Source organism: Leopardus geoffroyi, chromosome C3 (assembly GCF_018350155.1).
Source record: "Leopardus geoffroyi isolate Oge1 chromosome C3, O.geoffroyi_Oge1_pat1.0, whole genome shotgun sequence".
NCBI lineage: Eukaryota > Metazoa > Chordata > Mammalia > Carnivora > Felidae > Leopardus > Leopardus geoffroyi.
Window position 1 is genome coordinate 81533153 of NC_059338.1, and position 27332 is coordinate 81560484.

Below are 27332 nucleotides of genomic sequence, written 5' to 3' on the forward strand. Positions count from 1 at the left end.
GCCCCCCACCAAGACCGCCAGCTCCCAGCAGACGGTGGTGATGGCTGCTTATCCACTAATGTTATCCCAGTGCCTGGCATAGAGCCTGGCACATAGTAGATGTTCAGTAAATACAAATTGATGAAATCATATCAATGGCCCGTAAGCTTGATCATCAACATAAAATGCCATTTCTAGGCTTGTTACTTGAAGAACCCTTTCACAGCTGAGGTGGTCTTCGTATGTGTATACAGTGATCAAGAATTGGATGGGACCCGGCCTTTTGTACGGACCTTGGTCTCTATTTGCACATTTTTTTCTTTCCTGGGTCATCCATAATGTTACAACTTAACAAAGATCGTCTTAGAGAAAACAGCAGCCTTGGATACTCAAGTGATTCGGTTTTGGTTTAAAAGGAAGCTAGGAGCTAATGCATTTTGCAGATATGAATAGAGTACAATTTTCTCCATTTAAAAAAAAAAAAGATAGGTAACACTTTGTGTGGGTTCCCAGAGTGCCAGAAACTCCCAAAAGGGCTTCTCTGCAAATATTTGGGGTTTGGTGCTCATAAACAACACAGGTTTTCCTGAAAATTAATCCGCACAGCAAGAACGCACCATAGCTTGCAAAGTGGAAACGTGCTCGCCAGGCTTCGGCGAAGTGTGGAGTTAGTGTTTTTGGCCCAGCGGCAGAACCGCGGGCGGAGGCATGCCAGTTCCTGCAGACCGGTTATTAACACGACTGGCTGCAGGGACCGTGAGCCCTGCCGTGCGCTTCATCACTGCTGCCGTTTCATCAGCTGCAGGATGATTGCCTCTTAGATGCCCGAGCCACAGACCGTGGCCCGGGTGAGTCTAATTCTAGCTGCTTCTCCCGGGTGAGGTCCGGGGGTCAGAAGTGTCCAAATGGCAAGGTTGGTCAGGAGAGGAGATTGGCGATGGGTTTTTCGCAGGTAATTCTGCCAAGTTTGGACCTGTGGTTGTGTGTCCTTCGTGTGCCAGGCCCTGGACTCAGACCCGTGGCAGGCGTGGCGGCTGAGGCTGCTGTCCAAATTCCCTCGTGCCCACTCCATCCTACCCAAGCCCGGTAATGGGGCGCGGGCAGGCCGTGCCTTCGATCACAAGGGAATGTATAGCTACCATCTTGGTTTTGGGTGACAGGGACCCAGTTCAGACCGGCTGACACAGTAAAGGGATTCACTTGCTCACATTGAGAGAGGACGTCAGGGCTAAAACCTGGCCCCAGAAATGGTTGGCTTCAAAGGTTTGGTTTCTCTTCCCCCGCCCCCCCCCCCCGCATCACCACTGAATGTCACCCTTCCTCCCTCACATCCCAGCAGTGCGTTCTCCTGTGCTGGCTTCCTCCTTGAGTTCTGCATGCTGCAGTTTCCGGGAGCTGGCCTACAGTCGCTAGCCTAACAACCCCAGTAAATAGAGCTTTTCTTCCCAGAAGTTCTAGCAAAATCTCTGAATCGATTCCCATTGGTCCAACTTGGGTCACGTGTCCACCTCACCTGACCATCCAGAGCTGGGGGAGGGGTGTACAGTCAGCACCATGGGAACAGGGAAGGGGCAGCTTCCCCGAGGGAAACTTGGGAGTACAGTCATCAGAAGAAGGGGGTACTGGGTCCCAGGGAGGCAAACAGGGAAGTGTCCACATCACTAACCAAGTAAGTGGAGATGGAGAGAGCCAGCGAGTTCTGGCCGGCTTCCTTAGAGGGGTGTGCAGGAGTCTGCGTTCTGCTTTGGCTCTTTTATTTATTGTTTGTTTGTTTAATTCATTTTTTTTAATGTTTATTTTTGAGAGAGAGAGACAGAGCATGAGCAGGGAGGGGCAGAGAGAGGGAGACCCAGAATCCGAAGCAGGCTCCAGGCTCCAAGCTGTCAGCACAGAGCCCGACGCGGGGCTCGAACCCACGAGCTGTGAGATCCTGACCTGAGCCGAAGTGGGATGTTTAACCGACTGGGCCGCCCAGGCGCCCCTGCTTTGACTCTTTCCAATGACCCTCCAGCACAGCAACGTCTGGCTCACCTCGGGGATCCCTCCAGGCCATTATTTGTGTGCGCTGAGAGTCAGCCTTGTGTTCCCCATCCTCTCCTCTAACCTCCTTTGTGCAGCTCATCCCATCGGATCACAGGCAGAGTTCAGACCTTGAGCCCCGCCTTTGACCACCAGTCTCTTCTGAAATGTGGGTCTGGGTCTCTGCCCCTGGCGTCTGGCACAGCAGCCGCGCAGATCTCGTACTCTTTGGGCGAGAGCATCCTCCACCCGGCAGGCTGGAGTTTGATGGGTTGAGAGGTGGATCCGAGGGTCAGGAGCCAGGGCGGTGACACTGTGGAGGCCCCTGCCTGTGGTTCCCTTGTCCTCAGATAAGTATAAACCTTTGCCCACCCTCGCCCCCCTCCCTAGGGGGGCCTGCCCCTGCTGCACCATATCTCTGTGCTCACCTCTCTTTGTCTGCCCTCCAGCCAGACTCGGGTTCTGTTGGTTCCCTCCAGACCTCTATTTTCTCCATTCCTGGGACCTTCCGAGATGCCGCCCTTGGCAGGGAGACCCCCCCGGGGCGCCCCTCCCCTCTTCCCCCTTTTTCTAGTGAGTTCTTGCTCATCCAAGTCCCAGCTCAAAGGGCTCTTCCCTGGGGAAGCCTTACCTGACACCTCCTTCCAACCTGGCTAGCTTTGTCACAGCGCACCTCCTGTGCGACTCCCCATGTTCTTTGTGTGTGTGTGTGTGTGTGTGTGTGTGTGTGTCGGGGGGCGGGGAGTGTATATGACCATCTGGCTTTTATTCATGTCAGTCTTTCTCACTAGGCTATAACTGCCACGAGAGTGGGGGCATCAGAGTTTTACTTACCACTATCTGTAGGGTCACAGTGCCTAGCACAGAGTGGGCGCTTAGTAAATGTTTGTTGAGTGAATAAGTGACAGGGCACTGGGGAGCCACTGAGGGATGTGACATGTGAGAAGATGTCTTGCCCGAATTCCCCCATGCTCCACCCTCTCTGAAGCCCACGTCTTCTGACTCCCATCATCCCGCTTTCCCGCCTCTGCCCAGCCGTGGGGCTCTCTGAGTAGCAGGAGAGGGAAGGTGACAATTATCACAGGGGATGAAGGGTTGTCTGCAGACCAGGTCGTAAATTACATAGCAACACTGACAGCTTTGATGTTGGCCCTGACAGTTGTGATCACCCCTTCCTTCTAGCAAGTCTTAGGCACGTGAGTTTCTTTTAATCAGGGAAGACCTTTCCTGCTGGTAACTCGAGGTCATTCCATTTCACCTCGGGGTGTCCCATCTATCTGGTTTGGGTCTTGGATCGCTCTTGGATTGAACGCCATGATCTTATTTGGGGATAAAGCAACTGATAGAAACTGGAAGGAGCACGTGTAATCTTAGAGGGTTCTGGCTCCCCCTTGCCAGGAGTTCAAATGAAAGTTCAGATGAGTTTGACCGGTACACAGAGGGCAGTCTTCACAGGAAGCCATAAGCAGGGCAGGTGGCCAGTCCTGGAGAGGAGCCAGGGGACCTGGGTCCTTCTGTGGTCCCCAGACTGATGGGGAGATCCTCCGGGTAAGTCCTTCTACCTCTCTGGCAGAAGTGTTCCGTACAGTAGGACATCTTTCAGTCATAAGCTGTGGAGCAGAAAGAAAAGCCCACAGCTGGGGCTGGCTTCAGGCACTGTTGGATCCAGGGACACCATTAAGGTTGTCTGACTTGCTCCCTTCATCTTACTGTGATTCATACGTAAACGTTAATAAGAGACTCTCCTGACGCCTCCTTGCTATGTGACCTTGGGCAAGCCACTAGCCCCTTTGAGCCTCAGTTTCCTCCTGCAGTGAGGATTCAATGAGCCAGTCCATGAAAGCAGTTAGCACAGTACCCAGCACATAGTAGGTCTTCTTGGTTCTGTGCCCCTTTCTGCTGGCTTTGAAATCCACAGGCAGGCTTGATTCCTGTTGGACCCTAGTGATTCGGGGCTCACAGCCTCCTGGCTTCTTGTGTATCATGAAGAGAGTGTCCCTTTCCCAAAAGCAGTCAGTGATATGGGTGTGGGTCTCAGGCTCACTGGCAACAGGCCCGTGCTACTGGCCAGAAAGGGGTCCTCCTGGTGGCAGGAGCTCAGGGAGACCCTCAAGGGAGAGGCCGGAGGAGACAGCAGCCTATCTGCCAGGTTGGGCAAGGATGGAGTGGGCACCAGGCTAGGGGTGGCATGTTATTCCCAGGGGAAGACTGAGTAAAGAGCCTTGCTAACCCTTGTTTTGTGAAGGGGGATGCCAACAGAGAAGGTGAGAGTTAAATGTGTATTGACCACATACAACATGCTCCTCTGTGCCTCTGCACCTTTGCACATGCTGTTCCCTCTGCCGGGAATGCCGTGCCACCCCTGCACACTCCCATTTCAGTCCCCAAGACCCTGCTCTTCTGCAAAGCGTGCCCTGGCCATAGCAGCCACCACCACGGCCCGCCTCCAGCCCCTCTCCCCTGTCACTGCTTTTCCATTTTGGAACAAGCTCTGGGGGGTAGTAGCACTGTGTCCTGGGAATGCAAAAGGAAATAAATCACAGTGGCTATGTCAGAATTACTTTGGTCCTTCCTCTATCTGAGGGCTATTCGTTCACGTATTCCCCAAGTATCTAAATTAAGCATCTTCACCTTTGCCAGACATTGCTCTAGTGACTGGGGATTCAGTAGGTAGCGGGAGAGACAAGAAAGTCAATAAATAACATTAATGAAGAAGTTAATTTCTGGTGGCGTATAATTTAAGAAAATCAGCAATCGGGAGCAGGGTGGGAGGAGGGAGGCTGTGGAGTGTGGCACGAAGGATGGAAAGAAGCAAAGAGGAAGAGGTCTGGGTCCGGGAAAGTCCAAGTGAGGGGACAGCAGGTGAGAGACCCTTAGAGTGGCACCTTCCAAGAGTGACCACCGGACGCAAGGCTGCAGTGTGGGAAAGGAGGAGGAAGGTTTGAAAAGTCAGGTCATGGAGATGGGCAGGGGCTGGGTCAGGTAAGGCGTTGAGACCACGTAAGGGGCTTAGATTTTATCCTAAGTGCTTTGGGAAGGCATTGTTGCAGCTCCTTGTCTGACCTTGGGTCCACGATCCTCACGGAACCCTGTACCATCAATATGGTAGCCGCTAGCCGCGTGGGGCTACCCAGCACTTGAAATGTGGTTGAACAGAATTGAGACATCCCTTGCCTATAAGATAGGCCAGCTTTCAAAGACTCTGACTGGAAAAAAAAAAAAGAGAATCAACTGTGTCATTAATAATTTTTCTATTGATTACATGTTAAAATAATATTTTGGACGTGTTGGGTTAAGTAATGTTTATTATTAAAACGAATTTCCCCTCGGGGCATCTGGGTGGCTCAGTGGGTTAAGCATCTGACTCTTGATGTTGCCTCAGGCCATGATCTCACGGTTCGTGAGTTCAAGCTCTGCGTTGGGCTCTGCACTGACCGTGCGGAGCCTGCTTGAGATTCTCCCTTTCCCTCTCTCTCTCTCTCAAAATAAATAAACTTTAAAAAATTGAATTTCATCCCTTTTGACTTGTAACGTCGTGATCAAAAATCTAAAATTATACGCATGGCCTGTGCTGTACTGTATTTCTTTTTTTTCGTGTATTTCTGTTGAACAGCTGTACCCTAGAAGCACCCTCAGCCATTGCTTCTACCTGCCTGGACTCTGATTACCTCTTGATCTGTCTGCATCCCTCTTTGAGGACTGACTGTATCTGGTCAGCGGTCCTTTTCCAGGCGTGGAATCCTCAGGAACAGCGTTGGTGCTCTATTTGGATCTCCTTGGCACCCACGGGTTCCCATGTGCTGAGCGCCCAGGACTGTGCCTTTCGAGGTTCCCTCTGCATTCCAGAAGTGCTCAGCGTTAACTCTCTGGGAGTTAACTCTCTTCTGTCCCATGAAGGACAAGAGTTGGGGAATAAATGCTCCAGTTCCCTTGCCCCGCACGCACACAGCTCTGAAGTTCTGTGGCCTTTCCCAGAAGTCTCCATGGGATCGGACGTTGTTGCCCATGGTGATAACCTGCTCTTTAACGTACCCATACTGGCTCTCTTCCCTTCCTTGTCTTATTTCCCCATTCATCCGCCTGGGTGCATTTTCTTTCAGTCTTCGTGTTGGGCTCTGATCGTGGGGGAATCCAGCCTGAGACCTGGGGTGCCCAACACATAGGTGTTTGATAGGAGGAGAGGAGTCGTCTCTCCAGCACATCACTGGTGACGGCCATAGTGGGTGGGGGGTGGGTGGCAGGGAAGTGGGCTTCCTGGCTGGTCTTCTCCAGCTTCTGGACTTCTGAGCCAGAGGACAAGGGGCAAGGCTGGTTGCCAGGCCTGGGGCGTGGTGTCAGGCCGGTTCCGGGTGCCTCCGGCTGCCACACCCAGAGGGACAGTTGAATCAGCGGCTGAGTCAGTGAGGACAGAGCAGCCCAGAGAGTGCTGTCCTCCTTTGCCAGTCTGGCAGTGCGACCCGGGACGGCCTTACAGCTGCAAGGCGGGGAGGAATGTCCAATGCATGCCATGAAGTGTAGAGTATGAGAGTGACTTCTTTTTTCTCCCACTCCTGACCCCGGGCAGCTTTCCAGTTCTCCGATACCAACTGCGCGTCCCCCAACTCCGTTCAGTTCTGACACTAGCCACCTGGGTTTAGCCCAGGCCCCGCCAATTGAGGGCTCAGTCCCACGAGACTGCCCCCGCTTCAGATGCCAGCAGCAAGCCCCAGGGCGACTTCTGACTGACGGGCTGTAAATTTGGGAGTTTCCATGGCCCCCTAAGCAGGTTCTATAATTTGCTAGAATGGCTCACTGAACTTCCTTAGTATTTCCAGTTTATTATAAAAGATACAACTTAGGAACAGCCAAATGGAAGAGGTGTGCATCGGGGCAGGTATTGGGGTTGGGGGGTGCACAGAGCTTCCAGGCCCTCTCGGGGCTCCCTGCCTTCACAGGCCATTGATACGTTCGCCAGCCCAGAAGCTCCCTGATCCCCATAGTGTAGGGGTTTTTAGGGAGATTTCATGACACAGGCACGATTGACTAAATCCTTGGCCATTGGCGATTGAATGGTCTCCGTGCCCTCGTCCTGGGCTGGAGATCTTTCTGGTGATCATCCTGAAGCTGTTTCGCCTCCTACCCGCGAGTCATCTCTTTAGCTTACAAAAGACGGGCAGTCTGCAAATTGCAAGGGTGCTAGGGGCTCTGTGCCAACGACTAGAGACCAAGACCAGATGTATTTTCATGATCCCACCGTGGGCCATGGTATTAACGAGATCAGGTGAGGACACGTGTGAACACCTTGGCTGGCAAGCTGCCTGGATCGCGGCGTGGTGTCTGTTGACATGTGTATAAGAAGGAGGGAGGGCAGGAGGTGATAGATCTCGCCGTGTAGAACCACTGGGATGTGTCTGCTCTTCAGCGGGTATGCAGAGCACCTACTGTGTGCTGTTGTTGGAGCCTGGTTGAGCCTTCTCAGCATTAAACCCCGCAGCTTAGAAGCTCTCCCTGGCTTTTAGGGCAGAGACCAACTCCTCGGCCTGACATCCAAGGCCTGCCTTGGCGGGCCTGCCTCCCCGTCTGGCCTCAGCTCTTACCCTGCCTGGCAGGCAGCCTCACTCTCATGCAGTGAGCTCTTTGCACCACCGCACGTCTGCTGTGCTTGTCAGGCCTTCACACACCTGTGCCTGCTGGCCCCTCTGCTGGGACACCCTTTGCCAGCCATCCCACTAGCCAACTTCTCCAGGAGGCATCTCAGCACCACCGCCTCCAGGCAGTCCCTCCTGATTCTCTCTTGACCATTGCCCTGTTGCTTTTCCATGTCCCCTGTACCTGTTTCTCCTAGCGCATCAGCCATTCAACAGATACATATTGGGCACTTACCAAGTTGAAAGGACTGCGCAGTCAGCTCCCTGCTGGCATCTACCAGCATTGATGAATTGCCGGATGCCGTGCTAGGCGCCCTACCTGTGCCGTCTCATTCAGTCCTCACGGCCGCCCTGTGCGGTAGGCCCTGTATGAACCCCGTTTCTCAGAAGTGGAAGGGAGGACCCAAGAGGCGAACAGAGACAGTAAGTAGCGGAGCAGGATGCATAACCCAAGCAGTCAGACCCCAGGGCTCTTGTGCTTTGCTGGGAAACAATATCGTTTTTTATTGTCGTGCGTTATACTGCAATTGTCTGTTTACTCTGCCTCCCCGGATCAGTCCGGGTCCCAGCAGGAAGCAGATGGCACACTCAAAATAGGATAATTCGAGCAGAGTTTCATAAAGGACTCATTGGAGAAGTGTGGGCGGGGGGTAGGGAAGCCGCCAGGGATGGCAGGGCACTCCAGGCGCCTCTGAAGGGGTGGGGGGAGGGTTCTGGGAAGCGGTGGGCACAGAGGCTTGTGCAGAAGACCCTCAGCCAGCATCTGAGAGGGTGGGAGTCTGCAGAGGAGGGGAACACCGCCTCCCCGCATGTTCTGCTCCCTGCATTCCCTTCCAGAAATCCCATTGGCTAAACCCAAGTGGAGGCCGGAGGGCCAAGAGGCCCTGTGATGTGTTCAGAGCAGATCAGGCCCCTAGAGTCCAGAGGAAGACAGGGAAGGGTCGGGAGGGGGCCTGGTGGACCCGAGGGCCAGCTCGGCCCTGATCCTACATACCCCCAAGACACCTCACACAGAAGCCATGAGGCTAGGTGCTTGGCGTGTGTAAATAGTGAGTGCCTGGTCTTTAGTGAAAAAGGCTGTTTCCAAACTGTCTGCCTCTCAATCATGTGTGGACTCAGGAGTTTGAGTGGGTATGTATGGGTCTGTCCACATTCTTTCTTTTTTTTTTTTAATGTTTTTTAACAAGCTTATTTATTTATTGGGGCACCGGGGTGTCTCAGTCAATTAAGGGTCCAAAAGTTGATTTCCACGCAGGTCATGATATCACCGTTTGTGAGTTTGAGCCCCATGTCAGGCACGGGGCCTGCTTGGGATTCTCTGTTTTTACTCTGCACCCTCAAAATACACACAAAAAAAATGTTTATTTTTGAGAGAAAGAGAGAGAGTGCATGCACAGGCAAGCACAGGGGAGGGACAGAGAGAGAGGGAGACAGAGAATCTGAAGCAGGCTCCGTGCTGTCTGCGCTGAGCCCATCACAGGGCTCGATCTCACGAACCCCGAGATCGTGACCTGAGCCGGAGTCAGGAGTTGGGTGCTTAACTGACTGAGCCACCCAGGTGCCCCTGTCCATTCTGAGTGTATGTGTGTGTCTGTCTGTGTTATCTCTGAGGTTGGTGATGGGGAAGCAGAAGTCCTCCCACCTCAGACATAGGATTTTTTTCAGTGGCTCTCAGGAAACTTTTCACACCTCTTGCCCCATTTGAACTTGGATATGCGAGTGGAAAACAAGACTTTTTTTTTTTAATTGAAGAAGCCAGTGAAGGCCACGCTGATCTCACACAGGCTGCACGGTCACAGTCGCTGAGAGACGTGGGTCTGGGCGGTCAGCCTTCGCCTGGATTCCTGCGGCAAGGGCGAGAAGGAGCCGGCCCGGTATGAGTCCGCTGAGACTGGCTGTGTGGACCGTGGGAGGCGCTGGCACCCAGGGCACAGTGCCCGGCCACGTTTCCACACCTCGTGGCCAGGAGGCCCCCCTCCATGCTTCCACGTTGAACCTTCTGAAGAAGAGCTCCCAGCCAGAGAGAGGGCGAGAACAACCTGAGTTGCTGCAGGATGTGCATCTGGGGGCCCACACTTGCTGGGCACAAGGACCCAAAAGGGAATGTAAATCCAAATGGATCATAATTCTTCACCCCCCCCCCACATTTCTATTTGCTGTGTGAATGTGTTTGTGTCTCTGAAGAGGAAGGAGGAGGGGGTGTATGCCCCCCCCCCAAAGGACATCAGATCAAGAGGAAATTCATGTCGTCCCCTTTGTTTCTCAGACACCTCTGCAGGGGTGAGGCTGTACGCTCCTGATGGTGAAAGCCAGTACTGGCTTTGAAGTCCCACAGACCTGCCTGTTAGGACACGGGCCAAGTATTTGACTTCTCTGTACCTCAGTTTCCACGTCTATAAAATGGGGATCATCTGACATCACGGGATTGTGTAAGAATTGAGGGAGATATAATGGAGGCAGAGCTCTGAGTCATGGTGGGTGGGTAGTAATGGGCCTTCCCATCCTTTTCCCTCTGTGTTTTGTTGGTAGAACCATTAGCTGACTCTTTCTGTTACACTTTTCAAAATCCTCTCCAGCGACACCAGAAAGAGGTGAGATCTTTCTTGCTTGCTTCTGTTACTTGCCTTCCTCCTCCTCGGCTTCCCCTCTGCCACCCCAGCTATAACCAGAGCCCGCGGGGGCCTCTCTCCTCAGCTTCTCTAGGACCCCTGGCCATGGTCCAGGGAGTGTGCATAGGGCTTAAGGACCACAGCATCCAAGGGTTTAGAACCCTGAGGCTGAATGCTAGTCAGTAACCATAAACCATCCTTGACATTGCCTAGGTCCTTTCTGTCTGTTGATCCTCAGGTATCTACCAGGGAAGGTCTGTAGCTGAGAGGAGGTAGGGGCAGTAAAAATGTAAGCAGGGTAGGTAAGGCAGCCAGTCTTGGGTTCAAGGAGGCTAAGGTCCCAAAGCTGACTCTGCTTAGGGGACAGATCCTTGAGGGAGGCCTCGGATAATTCTTTGCAGCAGAAGCCTCTTGTACATTTTGCCTTGAAGGTAGTCCCAGATGCCGTGCAGATGGGGCTGTGAACAGTTATGTTTGTCTTCTTAAGGGATAAATCTCTGTGGCTCTGTTACCTTCTTAGTATGAACAGAAGCCAAGATGCCTTTGGCTTCTGCTGTTTTCCAGGGCTGGGTGGGGTGGGGGTGGGGGCGGTTGTTGGGCACCTCCCCTGGAAGCCAGACACCATGGCTCGGATGAGGATTCAGACTCAGGTCGGCTTGACTTTAACATCTGTGCTGGTCCCCCAGCAAGAACCAGGCGACAATGAAGCCGATCCGTTGAGTTGGCTAAAACCTGCCCTTTATTAAAGTCAGCAGATACGTGTGGTTATTGAAAAACAATTATGCTGAAATAACATTGCCACAATGGACCAGAAGCTTGACCCAAACTAGAGCCTTTTGCATTCTGAAGAGCAGACTGCATTAAGTGGGACCGTGATTCCCAAACTTTGTAGTCTCGGGGGCGGTAATAGGGAGGACCTGGGGTTTGAACACAAGGACGCAACTACTGCCCAGACCAAACCCATCCGGGATCCATGGCGCATCTGTGTCTCTTCTGACGGGTGGTTTCCAACCATGGTGTGGGTGAAAGAGAAGTGGTCCTGGAGTCAGAACTGCATTCAAGCACATAGGCAAATGCTTAGTAGCTACCTGCTGGTGGGTAGGTTTCATAACCTCCATTCAGCGCTGTTCTCTTTACCGGGTTGTGTTGAGGATGACGTGAGAAATATTTGAAAGCCCTAGGGCACTTGCCTGCTCCGTGAAAAGTGTAAACATGTTCATTTCCTTCCTACTTACACTGTCAAGCTTCTCCTCACTTGTGTTGGTTGATGTTTGTCCTATTATGAATGTACATGCATGGCGTCCTGATCACGGGACCGTTTTCTGGCCAGAGACTTGGCCTCTTTTAGGATCAGAGAATGTGAAAGACAGCCTGAGCCAGGTGTGTGTGTGTGTGTGTGTGTGTGTGTGTGTGTGTGTGCATGCATGCGTGTGTGCACCTGCTCACGCATGTATTTATGGATGTATTTATATTCCATCATATTCCTCAGAGAATAGGGCAAATTATAAAATATATGAACCAATGGAAGGATATATTCATAAAATGCGTACAATTCAGGACCGTAGGTAGGCTGGAGTATGAAGGCCAAGAATGGAAGTGTAGCTGTGTATGTACCACAGGATCCTAGAGAGTTGTTACTTTGAAACCGCACACTTCTTCCTGAGCCTTTATACATGCATGTACTTTATATATGCTGTAACATTATTCTGTGAACATTATTATATGTGTCCTTTGATGAATATATCCATGCATTTCTGTTGGTATATACCTAGGAGAGAAATTTCTGGCTCATATTATTCTTTGATTTTAATTGGCATCATCACAGCAAATAATAATACCTTTTTCGCGGAAAAAAAAAACAAAGATTCACACCTGAAGTAAAATGTCAGTTCTTTGGATTGAATGAACATTTACGGGATACACACGTTGTGTTCTCACATGTATTAGCTTATTTAATATTCACAACAGCCTCTGAAGGCACTGTCATTAGCCCCATTGTAGGGATGAGGGAAGTTGAATCTTTTTTCCCTGTACCATACATGTAAATGGTAGTGTCTGGATTTGATTCCAGGTCTTTTTTTTTTTTTAATTTTTTTTTAACGTTTATTTATTTTTGAGACACAGAGAGACAGAGCATGAACGGGGGAGAGTCAGAGAGAGGGAGACACAGAATCTGAAACAGGCTCCAGGCTCTGAGCCGTCGGCCCAGAGCCCGACGCGGGGCTCGAACTCACGGACCGCGAGATCATGACCTGAGCTGAAGTCGGACGCTTAACCGACTGCGCCACCCAGGCGCCCCTCCAGGTCTTTTTTAAAATGTATTTATTTTTATTAGAGAGAGAGAGAGAGAGAGAGAGAGAGAGAGAGAGAGAATCTTAAGCAGACTCTGTGCTCAGTGTGGAACCCAATGCGGGACTCAACCCCATGACCCTGGGATCATGACCTGAGCTGAAATCAAGAGTTAGGGGCGCCTGGGTGGCTCAGTCGGTTAAGCATCCGACTTTGGCTCAGGTCGTGATCTCATGATTTGTGAGTTCGAGCCCCACGTCGGGCTCTGTGCTGACAGCTCAGAGCCTGGAGCCTGCTTCAGATTCTGTCTCCGTCTCTCTGCCCCTCCCCTGCTCACACTCTTTCTCCCTCTCTCTCTCTCTCAAATATAAAATAAAATATTAAAAAATTTTAATTTTAAAAAGAGTTGGGCACTCAACTGATGGAGCCTCCCAGGCACCCCACGATTCCAGGTCCTTTGTCTCCTAATCTGTGCTTGGCCATTGCTGCTTTCCTTAACAAATTTGCGTTTTCTGCAAAGCCTTTGAGCACCAAATATATTTTTTTTTTATTTTGTGTTATTTTTGCTGGTCTGATTGAGAACCCTTCTAAAAGACCTGCGTCTGGCATGGTGCTTAGAATACAGCATCACTTCTCAAAACTCCTCACGGTTACAAAGGTTCATCATTTTGAATATCACTTTTTATTGAGGCTGGCGTCAGGTGAGCAGAATGGTGTGCCCTCATTAGCAAGCACATGATGTAGACTTTCTTTTTTGTGGGGGTGTTAGCAAATTTCTACAGTTGTGGGTCTTTTTTCCCCCTTCTTTGTTGCCCCTTGTCACTATCCCCAGCATAACCGCTCTGTTCAGTTTGCTGAAAACCTAAAACCCAGCCCACCGGACTTGTAGAATTGGGTAAACAATAGGAGAAAACAAGGTCCAAGTGGGAGCTGACGGGGTGTTCCTGTGATTGTCATGCATGAGTTTTAGTGCACGGACTTTGTAGACATGAATTTGGCTCCCTGGTTATCCATGTGGTTTGCTTCCCGATTCCTGTGTTCTGGATTGTGTGTGTGTGTGTGTGTGTGTGTGTGTCTGTCTGTGTCTGTCCATCCACTTGCATATACCCTTTCCTCTTAGAAAAGGAAAAAGTAGGCAGCTCCTGGATGGCTCAGTCGGTTAAGCATCTGACTTCGGCTCAGGTCATGATCTCAAGGCTTGTGAGTTCGAGCCCCACGTCAGGCTCTGTGCTGACAGCTCAGAGCCTGGAGCCTGCTTTGGATTCTGTGTCTCCCTCTCTCTCTCCTCCTCCCCCTCTCTCAAAAATCAATAAACGTTAAAAAAAAAAAAAAAGAAGAAGAAAGAAAAGGAAAAAGTAGGGTAAAATATTCCACCCAGGTCTGGAGAAAGAACTAATAAGTTTTAACCTGAGTTCTCAGTCTTCTCACTTATTTGCAGATATACACAGACACACTGCCTATAACACAAAATAACAAAATAAAAGTAGAATTTTTTTACCCTCGTAAAGATTATTCGAGTTACAGCTCTAGCTATCCACAGTGTGTACAAAAGCAGATAGATTAAGCTGCTGAAAAAAACAGTGTGGAAAAATGTCTCCTTCCTCCAAATGTATCATCCTCACTTACGTCATTGCAGCTTGAATTCTTAAGAACCCTAATGAGAAAGAAGAACAAACCAAAGAAAACCCATTCTTGACCCAACAATACTATACCAACCTGCTGCTGGCTTATAAATAATATGTCGACTAGTAAATATCAAATCTGTCTTATGTAAACAAATAAACCAACAACAAAAATGTGATCCCGTGTCCACTGTGAAAGGCCACCACCATTTATCTTTCTGGCAGGCAAAATAATCCTGGAATTTTAAATGCTTACTCTGGAAAGATTGAGCGGAACGTTGATTTGAAAGCAAAGAAGTCTTTGAGCTCTATCATCTTACTGCCTATTTGGAATCTGTCCTGTCTCTTCTCTCTTAACCAAATTGTGCAAAGGTTATGTAAATAAATTTCCTTCTTCAGAAATCCATCCTGTGGGAGCCTGTTGGCTCCTCTGTGGCTATATTTTCTGAAGCAATTCCTGAGATGAAATGTAGGCTCTTAGGATATGTAAAACCTGTATTCAGTAAATTGAGATCCGTCTTTTCAGTGATTCTATAACTTCATAAAGGAGGCCATAGTGGCTGTCTTCAGAATAATTCAATAGAACCTCTATGCCTCTGAATATAGAATCTAAAAGAGGGCAAGGTGGGGAAAATGGCTCTAGTAGGATACTTCTAATTTGGCCACTTCTGAGATGAGCTATTTTTTATAATCTTAGTTGGCTCAGCATGTTCATAAGCTCATTGTTTAAGTCAAGACTAGGTCCCAGCTGCATATAAACAAAAACCCAAATAACATTAGCAGTTAGGGCTTTTTTTCCTTCTTTCTCTCAGACCAGAGAGGTCTAGAGATAGTCCAAAGCCAGATGGTGCCTGTATGGTTATCAGGGATCCAAGCTGTTTTCTATCTCTGGTTGTGCCATCCTTCATTTACCTCATGTTCCAAAATAGTTGTTGGGGCGTCAGCCATCACATCCTCACTACAGGCAGCAGGATGGAGGAAGAGGGGAGGAGCACTAGCCGAATTCCTCCACTAGCCGAATTAACTCTTTTTAAGGTACTTTCCCGGAAGTCCTACATAGCACTTCAGCGCCCATCTCACTGGCTAGACTTAGGCACACAGCCATTCCAACTGTGCTAAATCGAATGGGGCTCTGTTACTGAAGACAGGGAGACCAAATAGAGGGGACACGCATAACCAGTAGTCCCTGCCACGTCCAAGCCATGCCAACGGCAAGGTACTGTTTGTGCAGAGCGTAGCGTAATACCGAGGGCTTGAACTTTGAGATCAGATGGACTTGTATTTGAATCTTAGCTCCTGTGCTCACTAGTTGCAAAACCACTTCTCTGAGCCTCAATTTTCTATCCGTTGAACAGGAGGAGAGTAACAGCTCTGTTGTAGAGTTTGCTGTGAGCTTTGAACAAAATCATGGCTGTAAATTGTCTTGTACATAGGAGATACTGAATGGTAGCCATTATAGCTGTTACTCTTTTTCTTAATTTTTTTTTTTTTTTTTTTTTTATGTGAGTATCGTTGACACACAATGCTATACTAGATTCAGGTCTACAACAACAGTGACCCAACCTCTCTGCACACTATGCTGTGCTCACAGGTACAGCCTCCATCCACCACCACACAATATAGTTCTTATTATTAATGGAGAATTAGATGTACCTTCCTCCTCCATTGGCATAGTGATGATTTTTTAAATTGAGATAATTCCCATAACGTAAAACCTACCAGTCATTTCGATTGTGTTCACAAAGTTGTAGAACTATCAGCCCGATATAATTCTACTCCCTAAAGGGAACCCTGTATCAGTTGGCAGCCAGTCCTTCCTCCCCTCCCCAGCCCGTCAGCCATGAGCTTTCTGTGTCAATCGATTTGCGAATTCTGGACAGTTTATGTAAACTGAGTCATAATTTGTGGCCTTTTGTGTTTTTACTAGCACAATGTGTTTTCAGGTTCCACCCGTGTTGTAGCACATATGAGTACTTTATTCCTTTTTGGTGACTGGATAATATTCTATTATATGGATATACCACATTTTATTTCTCCATTCATGGACATTTGGGTTGTTTCCATTACTACGAATGATACTCCTATGAGCATTCATGTACAAGTCTTTGTATGGATGTGTTAGATGTGTCTTCATTTCTTTTGAATAAACACATACGAGTAATGAGTAACACTGTGTTTAACCTTTTGAGTAACTACTGGATTGTTTTCCAAAGCTGCCACATCATTTTACGTTCCCACTAGGAATGTATGAGGTTCCAGATTCTCCACACCCTCTCCAACACTTGTTACTTTACATCTTTTTCATTATAGCCATGCTGGTCGGAGTGGTAACTCATTGTGGTTTTTGATTTGCATTACCCTAATAACTCATAATATGGAACATCTCTTCATGTGCTTGGATCTTTTTTGGAGAAATGTCTATTCAAGCCCTTTGCCTATTTTAAAAATTAGTCACTTGTCTTTTTATTGTTGAATTGTAAGAGGTGACATATTTTGGATACTAGACCCGTAGCAGATATATGATTTGCAAGTATTTTCTCCCATTTGGCTATGTGTATCCTCTAACTTACTCTTTTGTAACTATCCTCTGAGGTGGATATTGTCACTCCCATTTTATAGACAGGAAACTGAGGCTCTGAGGCAGTGCATCACTTGTCCAAGGCAACACATCTTCTAACTCTGAAGATGGTACTGTAATCCAGGAAAAGATTAGTCAGGACTCTTCTAGTTTTATTGGTAGAAAGCCATCTCAGACCAGCTTCTGTTAAAACAGAAGTGTAGTTGCTTACATACCTGGGAACTTCGAGGGCTGGACTGGCATCAGGCATGGTATAGATTAGGCAGGTCTGGTGATTCAAATGATGTCATCAGGACTCTCTCTCTCTCTCTCTCTCTCTCTCTCTCTCTCTCTCTCTCTGTCCTTCCCTCCCTCCATCTCTTGCTGTCCTTTGGCTAGCCTCATTCTTGAGCAAGCTCTCTCCTGTGTGGCAAAGATGGTCACAAGTAGCAGAAGGCTTACTAAGTCCTTTGAGCTAGAGCTCCTAGAGAAAAGGCAGGTCGCTCTTTACCCCAGCACCCGTCTCAGCCTTTCATAAAGCTCCCTGATTGGCCTTGCTGGAGTTGATTGCCTATCGATGGGAACGCCCGTTAGTGCTGCTTTCAGGAGTCTGGCATACTCTGATTGGACAGCCGGGGCCCCGCCCTCTGGTTGAGCACGCGGAGACCTGTGATTGACAATCTCTGGAGAATCACGTGGAGCCAGGGAGGGGGTGGTTCCTAAAAGAAGGGGCTATGTAGGGCAGACAGAGAATACAGCCGATGTCCTACAGGGTCTGTCTGAACTGTTAAATTCAGGATGCTGAAATTAGTTGGGGGTAAATGAAAGTTAATTCCCAAAGGCAGATGCGAAGGAAAAAATCAGTTTGCTCATAAAATAAAAATGAAAGACACTGAAAATAATCATCTTCAGATCCAATCAACAGTGCGTTCTCCGCTGTCCGCTTAAACATAGCAATTTTATAAAGTAGTTTGTATGAGAACCTCTAAATCTCTACGGCCAGAGCAGTGAGACAAATGTTTCAAAAAATAGAAAGTAAAATAAAAAGCAGGGAACAGAAGCTAGATGTGTCTGTCAGAAGGTTTGCTAGCAATTGCAGAGGTTTTTTGTTTTTTTGTGTGTGTGTTTTTTTAATTAGAGCCCCTAGTGTGATATGGAATGTTCACATTTGAGAAAGATGTTAACCAAATAGCATATGCTAAGAAGAAAGCTCTGCGGTGGGTGGGCAATTTTCCTTTTTCAAATAGAGCGATGCCCTACATTTGACATAATTAGGAAAAAATTCTGTTATAATACGGCTCATTGTCATGCGGGTTTACATTCCTTGCAGGTGAAATCGTACTTTTGAAAACCAACAATTGGATACTGTGATAGATTCCCATAATATAGGATGCCTCTAACAGGGGCCCCCAACCCAGAACTGATGACCTCCAGAGTGTTCTTGGCTTTGTAAGGGGATCTTGAGGCAGAGGCCGGAAGCCTAAGCCTCGTGCTGTTTGTGGTTGGTTGTAACCCCAAACAAAAAGGGATTCATCACATCAGAGGACGTTATTGTCCTAAGACCTGAGAACTTCTGCCCCAGGCTCCTAGTTTTAACTACAAGGAAAAGGAGGCCAAAGGAAGTGGAATGATCTGGAAAAGGAGCTGGCCACCCTGGCATTCTGTGTTCCTTCTCAGTGCCAAAGTCATACATAGCTGTCATTCATCAACGTTTTCTTCTTGAGGATGATTGGCAGCTTTAAAAAGAGTCCATAGAAATAGGTCTAACCAGGGGCGCCTGGGTGGCTCAGTCAGTTAAGTGTCCGAGCTCGGCTCAGGTCTGATCTCACCGTTCGTGGGTTCAAGCCCCGTGTCAGGCTCTGTGCTCGGAGCCTGGAGCCTGCTTCGGATTCTGTGTCTCCCTTTCTCTCTGCCCTTCCCCCGCTTGCACTCTGTCTCTCAAAAATTAATAAACGTTAAAAAAAATTTCTTTTTTAAATAGGTCTAACTGGGCTTTGGGCAAATCAGAGAGATAGCCATACATGAAATGATGTTTTTGAATTTTATATTCATAGGTCACATATTTGAAATACATACTTATTTCTGTTGGAATTCTTTGAACATTTCATCAGTTGCACTGAAAACTTGTGCCTGTGCCTTAGTACGAGGACAGGGGCTGTCTTGTCTATCTTCCTGGCTCCCAGAGTCTAGCATAGGAACTGCTTAGGATACAAGTAATGATTTTTGTAGCTCACATTTATTGATCATTTTCTATATGCCAGGCACTGTGCTAAGCATCTCGAATGGATTCTCTCAGTTGGACCTCCCAACAACCTTAGGAGAGAAAGATCTTCTCATGATCCTCCTTTTTAAAAAAAAAAAAAATTTTTTTAATGTTTATTTACTTTTGAGACAGAGACAGAGTGTGAGTGGGGGAGGGGCAGAGAGAAAGGGAGACACAGAATCCAAAGCAGGCTCCAGGCTCTGAGCCGACAGCACAGAGCCCGACGTGGGGCTCGAACCCAGGAACCCTGCGATCATGACCTGAGCTGAAGTCAGACACTTAATGACTGAGCCACCCAGGTGCCCCTGATCCTCCTTTCAAAGGTAAAGAAATTGACATTAAGTGATTTGCCTCAGGCTAACAGTCCCTGTGACGTGGCAGAGCTGGGACTTGAACTCCGGAAATCTGAATCCACGTCACTTACTGTTAACCATCGGAAAGGCTATAGTTCTGTTTAGTAACTGTGGGATAGAACTGAACTGATGGGCTCCAACAGAATATCTCTGCATCCATTGGGGAATGCCTTCAGGGACTCAGGACACGGTGGTCTCATCTCTGAAAATGCCCAAGGGGGAAAGGATGTGTCAATCAGAGCAGAAATTGATTTGGTCAAAGCAGAAGTTTCATCTACGCTCTGCAGGGCTGCTGGAGGAGAGGGTTGTTTAAAAAAAAAAACAAAAAAAAAACCCAAAAAAACACCACTCCCCAGTGTTGTCACAAAACATCCCTCTCCTCATTTCTCATGACTTCTTACCTCTTATAAAGGGGCTCTTGAGGAAGGGAGGATAGGATGGGAGGAGGTAGAAGGTCCATCCAGTGATCCTGATTGCCCATGAGCTCCCCAGTTTACCTGGCTTTGGAGAGAAGAAAGAGACAAGAAAATAAAAACAGAAGGAGTACCACTCTGGTCCCACCATGCACTCACAATCTTCTTGCTCAGAATTAGGGGTATCAGTTAACTGATCTTGTGCTAGATTTTATACAGTTACAGTGTTGAAATAGTAGGTGAATGTCTATACGCATTCCTTGACACCGTGATGCAGAGGCCAGCAGAATCTGTTCTTACACGGGGGCTTCATCTATTTTTCCAAAGACACGGTCTTTAAACCCTTCTTTGAAATGTAACTGGAGAAGGGGGAGGAGTAGGGAATGCCTTGGGAACCAAGATACCTGGGATCTGGCCCTGGTTCCCCACAGGAACTGGCTCTGATAGTTTGTGATGAGGTTCAGTGATGCGGGCGACTCCGAGAACCAGGATTCCTCTTTCCAGTTCTCTCCCGATTCCTCTGACACCCTTTCTCCTGTAAATTCTCATTCGTTCATTCATTCACTCATTTATTCTTTTCTTCATCTATTCAATGAGTATCTCTCAAGCATCTGGGGCTCTGGGACTGTATCAATGAATGGAAAACCTGCTCTCAAGGAACTCACAGTCTAGTTGGAGAAATACAAATATTTGAAAGATGGTGCCATGGAAAAGGGTCGTAAGAGAGACATGTTCTCAGCCTTGAGAGAGCACAGAAGTGGACATGAGTGTGATGAAGTCTAAACAGAAAACAAAACACATTCGTCAAAAGACAGAAAGAAAGAAAGAACAAAAGAAAGGAAGGAAGGAAGGAAGGAAGGAAGGAAAGAAAGAAAGAAAGAAAGAAAGAAAGAAACAAACAAACAAACAAACAAACCTGGATGTTCTGTAAGTTCTTCTCATTTTTCAGTCTCATGTTTCTTATTCAGAAATAAACTAAGAGTTAAAAATCTCTGACTCCTGTAGACCACAGTTTTTAGGAACCCCATATAACAATACAATTTTTCTCCACTGGAGGTTGTTTTGCTCGTATTAGAAATGATGTAGTCCAGGGGAGCCTGGGTGGCTCAGGTGGGTTAAGCATCTGACTTTGGCTCAGGTCATAATCTCTCGGTTCACGAGTTCGAGCCCTGCATCAGGCTCTGTGCTGACAACTCAGAGCCTGGAGCCTGCTTTGGATTCTGTGTCTCTCTCACTCTGTGCCCCTCCCCTGCTCATGCTCTCTCTCTCTCAAAAAGAAAGAAAGAAAGAAAGAAAGAAAGAAAGAAAGAAAGAAAGAAAGAAAGAAAGAGGGAGGGGGGGAGGGAGGGAAGGAAGGAAGGAAGGAAGGAAGGAAGGAAGGAAGGAAGGAAGGAAGGATGTAGTCCGTAAAAGGGAGCCAGTTCAATCCCAGACACATTTCTTGGGCGCCCCAGGGGACCTGTACCGGGCAGTGCCTTCTGTGGGGGGGATGTCTGCAGTGTTTATGTTTCCGTTGGCTGTGAACAGTAGTTCTCCACTGATTGACCCTCGACCTTGAGCAGCTTGTGCCCGTGGGGGAGTTCTCTCAGCAGAAAGCATGGTAGCTCACTAGGCTACACGGGAGATTGCAGGAGACAGTGCTCGTAAAATGCCAAGCCTGGGCCTCCAGAACCTCAGGGATGTAGGTGATGACACAGAGAAGGATAGATTCAGTCTCCCAGCACCCTCAGGGATTGACAGGCTGAGAATTTTGTAGTGCAAGAAAGTCAGTAGGAAGATCTGAGTTCTGAGCTGAGCCCTGCCACTTGTCACTGGGGAGATGCTCAGTGTCTCCACGTGTAGCAAGTCTGAAGTCCCTGCGCACAGAGCCAGCATCCATCCCCCGTTGCTTATCCAGAGTGAGAAAGGTTATATTGCAGACATCCACAGGAAGATTAGCCTCGGCTGCAGAAATGGGCAAGGGGAGTGCCCTCCAGACCAACTCAAAGCTTGCGTTTGAGTTGGTTTGTGATGAGTTCCCCAGGAAAAAAAAAGATAACCATGTATGGGAGAGAAAATTATCCTGGGGCTGTGGACCCACGTTCTTGGATGAGCTTGTGATGCAAGGTGGCCAATTACATGGACTGTGAAGTCAGACTGGTCAGTCTTGCTCCACCACTTGCCAAGGTGACCTCACGTTTCCCCCTTGTATAAAATGGGGGAGAATACAAGTACCTGCTTTATATGGTCGCTGCTGTTTAGCGAGGTCACGCCTGCAATGACTCAGAATAGTGCAGGGCATATAATAAGCACAGCCATTGTTAGTGGATACTATTATCGTTTCACAGGACAGACAGAAATATATTCCCGGGTTCATTTAGTTGATACTTGTACCATGAGTCTTCAGGTTCCAGCGCTCTGCCTGACTTTCTTCTCTCCATCAGAAGGAACAGTCAGGAAACAGGGAGGTAGAGAGAGTAGATTTTGTCTCCACATAAACCATGTTCTTTCTCCTCTTGACTTTCTGAGATCACTCGAGTGGTTTACTTGGAGTATTTAAATTAAGTACATTTGGGACTAGAATAGGCTTTTTATTTTTTTCATTGCATGAAATTGCATGAATGCACTTGGGAAGCACTCATACAAGACACATGACAAAAGCAGTCTTTATTTAGCTTAGGGAGAATACGGCAACATGAGCCTAGCAGTAAAACACATGAAATGAGATGCATCCCTCCCTCCTCGTGCCCCCCCCTCCCCTCATTCCACAGTGCTTTCCTCTCTTCTGGCACTTCATTAAGATGATAGAAAACGAATTCATAAGTTATCAGGTAAAATAAGGAAATAAGAATCCGTTCTCGGTTGCCTGGACTGGGAAAAATAACAGTAGCACTATGCGAGCTACAGTCAAGAGACTGACTTTGCAGGCTGTGGCAAAAGCATTGCATTTAGTATGCCAGGCTCAGGAATATTAACTTGCAGTGAGATTTCGTTTGTGTCAGTTTCCATTATAATACTCCCACGTCAGGGCTGTTATATGAATGAATTCAGATGCTGCATACATAACCACTGGTACAATGCCTGGCCCAGGATAGGAGTTCAGAAAGTGCTATTCTATACCTTGGTAGCCATAACTTTCTCTCCAGTAAATCTGGGATAATTATACTTACTTTATAAAGTTGTCATGAAGTTTAAAGGTAGGACATGTGGGCCCAAACTTCTAATTCAATTCACTTAGCAAAGTGTCTGGTACATAGCAAGTCTCCATTTCTTTTTTATTTTGGGGGAAGGAATGTCAGAATTTATTATCTCCAGATAAGGTTTTCAATATTCCCATATGATCCGAAAAGTATTGTCTGCTATATTATCTAAGATAAGCACTGTCTGTTCATGAGCACTTTATGTGGCTTAGCTCACTGAATCCTCAGAGCACTAAAACATGGGTATTATCCCTGCCTCCCATCTTTCAGATGTGAAAACTGAGACCCAGAAAAGTGAATTACTTCAACAAGGTCTTGTAGCTGCTACGTGGCAGAGATAGGAGTCCACATCTTTCTTAGCTAGAACTCATGCTCCTGCAAAATAAATGCCCTGTTCTATCCTCTAGAAGTTGCCTTGCTTAGAATGTCCTTCTTTACAGGAACTATGTTCCATGAAAATGAAGCTTTTATTTTATGGCCCTAACTCATTTCTGATCCTGATTAGTATTCATTCTATTGGACTCTAGATCCTGTCTGTTTACTTCCAAAGTCCAAAACCATCACTAATGGATTTGACTTCACAAAGGACACTTACAAGAATCAGCTAGGTCTCTGAAGATGATTCTCAAATCTGAGATCTCATACTTTGGAATTGCTATGTGGCCTTCCCCCCACCTCCTTTTTCCTCCTCCAGGTGACTGACTAATTTAGAGATCTGAGGCCTGGAATGAAAAGAGATGTATTTTTAGTCATACTTCACATAAAAAGGGAGTTCAAAGGGAACTAACATTGGTTGATTATTCACTATGTGTCAACCACTTTATCCACATTCTCTCATTTTATTTCACCTAACAACCTGTAGTGTAGTTTTATTATTGCGCTAATTTTGCATTTGAGAAGACGAGGCTGATAACCAACAGAATAGAGATTCCAGCCTTGGTCCACGTAACACAGAGCATATTCTCTTCCTACACTATTGCTCCTGTCCCATGAAGGCATTGGAAGCCTTTGATGAATGCTGTAAATTCCATCCTGTCGGGTTGGGATGTTGACTGGCACTCTCGATCAGAGCACTAACAGCTCTTCTTAGTTTCTGACGCTCAGGGAGCACCCCAAACTCCCCACCCCTACTCTCCCTTCCCTGGTATGTTGTTGGCCATCTTGCACATACACCCCCTTGGTTGTTAGTTGGTAGGCCGGAATGAAGCCTGTACTTGGAAATAGAAGTCCGCCAGTTCCCTGATGACATTGGGGGCGATAATGCCATCGCTGTCCATGAAGATAGGCCACAGCTCTTCTTATTGCGTCTTTGCAAGGAGACAGAAAGCATGCTGCAAGGACCACTGTCTTACCCCAGTCAGCAGGGCTCAGAGTAAGAAACTGTATGAGGAGTGTGAACACGCCCTGATGGGGATGATGATAACGACAAGTGCTTTACACAAAGCCGGGCATGCGCAAGTATACATATGCGTGTGTGTGTGTTTCCTGGCTCTGAAACAGGATGATGTGTATTTCCGAGCAGCTCCACACAAAGAAATCCAGCGTTTTAAGTTTTGCTTACATCAGACCCTTTTTGCTTTCAGATCTCCAGGAATGGTTTTCAAGGTATTCGAGAAAATGAGAGGTGCAGATGGCCTGCACTGGGCCACAGTTTCAAATTTAAAGAGGATTATGGCCCATGAACCCCAGAAATGGTGGGTAGAGGTGTGAACCTTTGAAATTCTAATTGCAGACCAGTCTGAGGAGGTATATACTTACCGGGGCACAATATCTCATTGTTCACTATTCCTTTCCTGGCCAGAGGAGATGGGGAGGAGGAGCCGTATAACATAATCTGCAAGTAAAACTCGAGACAACTGATGGTAGCATTTTGAGCTCTCCTGTGAATTCAGTCACGAAAGAAATCCCTGGCTGTTTACCATTGCAGTTAGCTTAGCTTCTTGTAATAAACTTGATTCGTTCCATTGTCAGGCCAAGGGTATACACAGACTCAGCTCCAGCTGGGAGGGATCTGTGTGATCATTGTGGCACCCTCACCCCTTTATTTTACAAGTGATGGCACTAAGGCCCAAGGTGACAGTATCAGTTATTAGGAGAGAAAGCTCAGGAATCCAGGGCTCTGGCAACTGAGGCAATTATTGACCGACTCTCGGTCTTTTAATAACAGCTCGTGTTTATCAAGCGATTGTATACGTCACACATTTAGAATGGAAGGAGCAACCCAGCCCAGAGGAAGCGACAGGCATTAGGTCACTTGCAACACAGAGAATAGAATAAATGCAAAGTCAAAGTCAAAACTGACTTCCAGCCTCGAGGAAGACCTTCTTGGAGTGAATGGAAATCTTAGTGTTGGGTTTTCTACTCACCTGGTCTGTGGGGTAGCAGAGGTTTGTAAAGTTTATTTATTTCGAGAGAGACAGAGACAGTGCAAGTGGGGAAGGGGCAGAGAGAGAGGGAGAGCGACAGTCCCAGGCAGGCTCCGCATTGTCAGCACAGAGCCTGACACGGGGCTCGAACTCACGAAACTGTGACATCATGACCTGAGCCAAAACTAAGCTTCGGATGCTTAACGGATTCCCACCCAGGCGCCCTCTCATCTATTATTATTTAACAGCCTCATGGAGTAAAAATTGGTTCATCTTCATGTGAGGCAACTAAAGGCCTAGATCCCATAGCCAACAGGGTATCTCTGGAACTCAGCTTCTCTTCTCTTTCCTTTTCTGCCCAAGATGTCACCACGTCACAGAGGCCTTCTCTCATCATTCCTTATACCCTGGTGCCTCCATCACTTTATTTTATATGCACTCCACTCCTATCACATATTTGTTGGTTGTCTGTTTCCCTACCAGAAGGTAAGCTCATGAGAGCAGGGACACTGTCATTACGGAATCTCCAGGACATGTAGTAGGCCATTAGTAACTATTTGCTGACAGTGGGGTGATGCCCTGGCATATGACACTAGGCTACTTCTCTGTGCCAGGACCAATGCTAGATAAGGTCTCTGCCTTGGGCACGCCATTGTAGTTGTGGGTAAGGACCAGGGACTACTTAACCATACAAGATGGCAGAAACCCAATCTTAGGGGAGGCCACAGGGCCAACCTTCCGCCCTAAGGGGGCGCATTTGGAGATGACTTTCTAAGTCTGCTCCTGTTGAGTCCACTTACAGGAACCGATCCGTGGGAAGCTTCCCAAGGGCCTGGCTTTCTTCTTTTCTTTTTTTTTTAAACCAATTTTATCCGCAATCAGTGGTGAGAAATTAAATGGATTCTTTGGCCTAAGTAGATTGAGCTAGTTAAAATAGCCATCTGCCGGGACCAGGGAATGAGCAATCTGTTGGTGCTTTCTCCGCTGAAATTTGGCATCTGCTGAGCGTTGTACGCCATTTGCACCTCCGGAAATGCCTTTTGCACTCCTGACCCTCATGTGTCCTGCGGGTTAAAAAAAAAAAATTATAGTGCAAATGGAAGATTAGAAAATTGTACAAAAGCAAAAATCCTTTCATTTGTCTTAGCATTTTAGCAACCCAAGCAAACCGCACAGAACTCGCCTTCCAACGGCGGGGAGCACCCTGCACGGAGACTTTGGGCGGGAGCCCAGCCAGAGCGCGGTTGCAAGCCGGGGCGACGGGCGGCTCCTCGCTCCGGGCCCCGGGGCCGACCCTGCGCCCGCACCCTTTTCGCTCGGCCTGCGGCCCTTGCAGCAGGAGGCGGCTCTCGCGGCCTCGCTTCCTGCACCCACTCGGGACTAAAAAAGAACGCGCGCAACTTTTTTTGGTCCCTCTTCTCGCAGAACGCTGGCGTAACGAGCTTGCTGAAGTAACCGCTCCGGGGGCGGCGCCGGGAAGCTGGCTTCCGGGGCCCCGCAAGCCCCGCGGCCCCCCACCCTGGCGCCCGCATCGGAACGCGGCCCGGGAGGCGGTGCGCCGGCGGGGGCGGGGGCGGGGGCGGGGACGGAGGCGGAGACGGCGCGCGGGTGGAGGCGGGGCGCGGGCGGCCGGGGGCGGGACGGGGGGGCGGTGGCGCGTGCGCAGAGCACTTCCTTGTTTGTCCCCGTGACTGTAGCGGGAGCGCCGCCTGCCCGCCGCCAGCCCGCCCGCCCGTCCGCGGGAGTGTGCGCTCAGTCAGTCGGTGTCCTCGCCGCCGCCTGTCAGAGCGTCTCAGGAGGCAGCGCCGGCCGGCCCGAGCCCCCTCGTAGCGCCGCGCCCCCTCCCCCGCCGCCGGCATGAGCACAGGGAGGCGGGTCCCAGAGAGCCCTCAGCCTCGCGCGCGGCTCGGAGTTTGAAGGGCCCCGCGCCGAGCGCCGCCGCCGCCCGCTCCGCCCGCTCTTTCTCCCGCCGCCGCCGCCGGGCACGGGAGCCGCGCCAGGCCGGGCGCCGGGTGGCGGGCTGCGCGGGGCGTTCATGAGCCGCCGGGCGGCCCGC

The 27332-nt window shown here is 48.6% G+C and overlaps 1 protein-coding gene across 8 annotated transcripts in view; it reads left to right on the top strand.

Annotated features, from left to right (window-relative positions):
• ASAP1 (ArfGAP with SH3 domain, ankyrin repeat and PH domain 1) overlaps positions 1–27332 on the top strand; it is a 347132-nt gene that overhangs the window by 46161 nt on the left and 273639 nt on the right. The gene's annotated exons all lie outside the window — the stretch shown is intronic.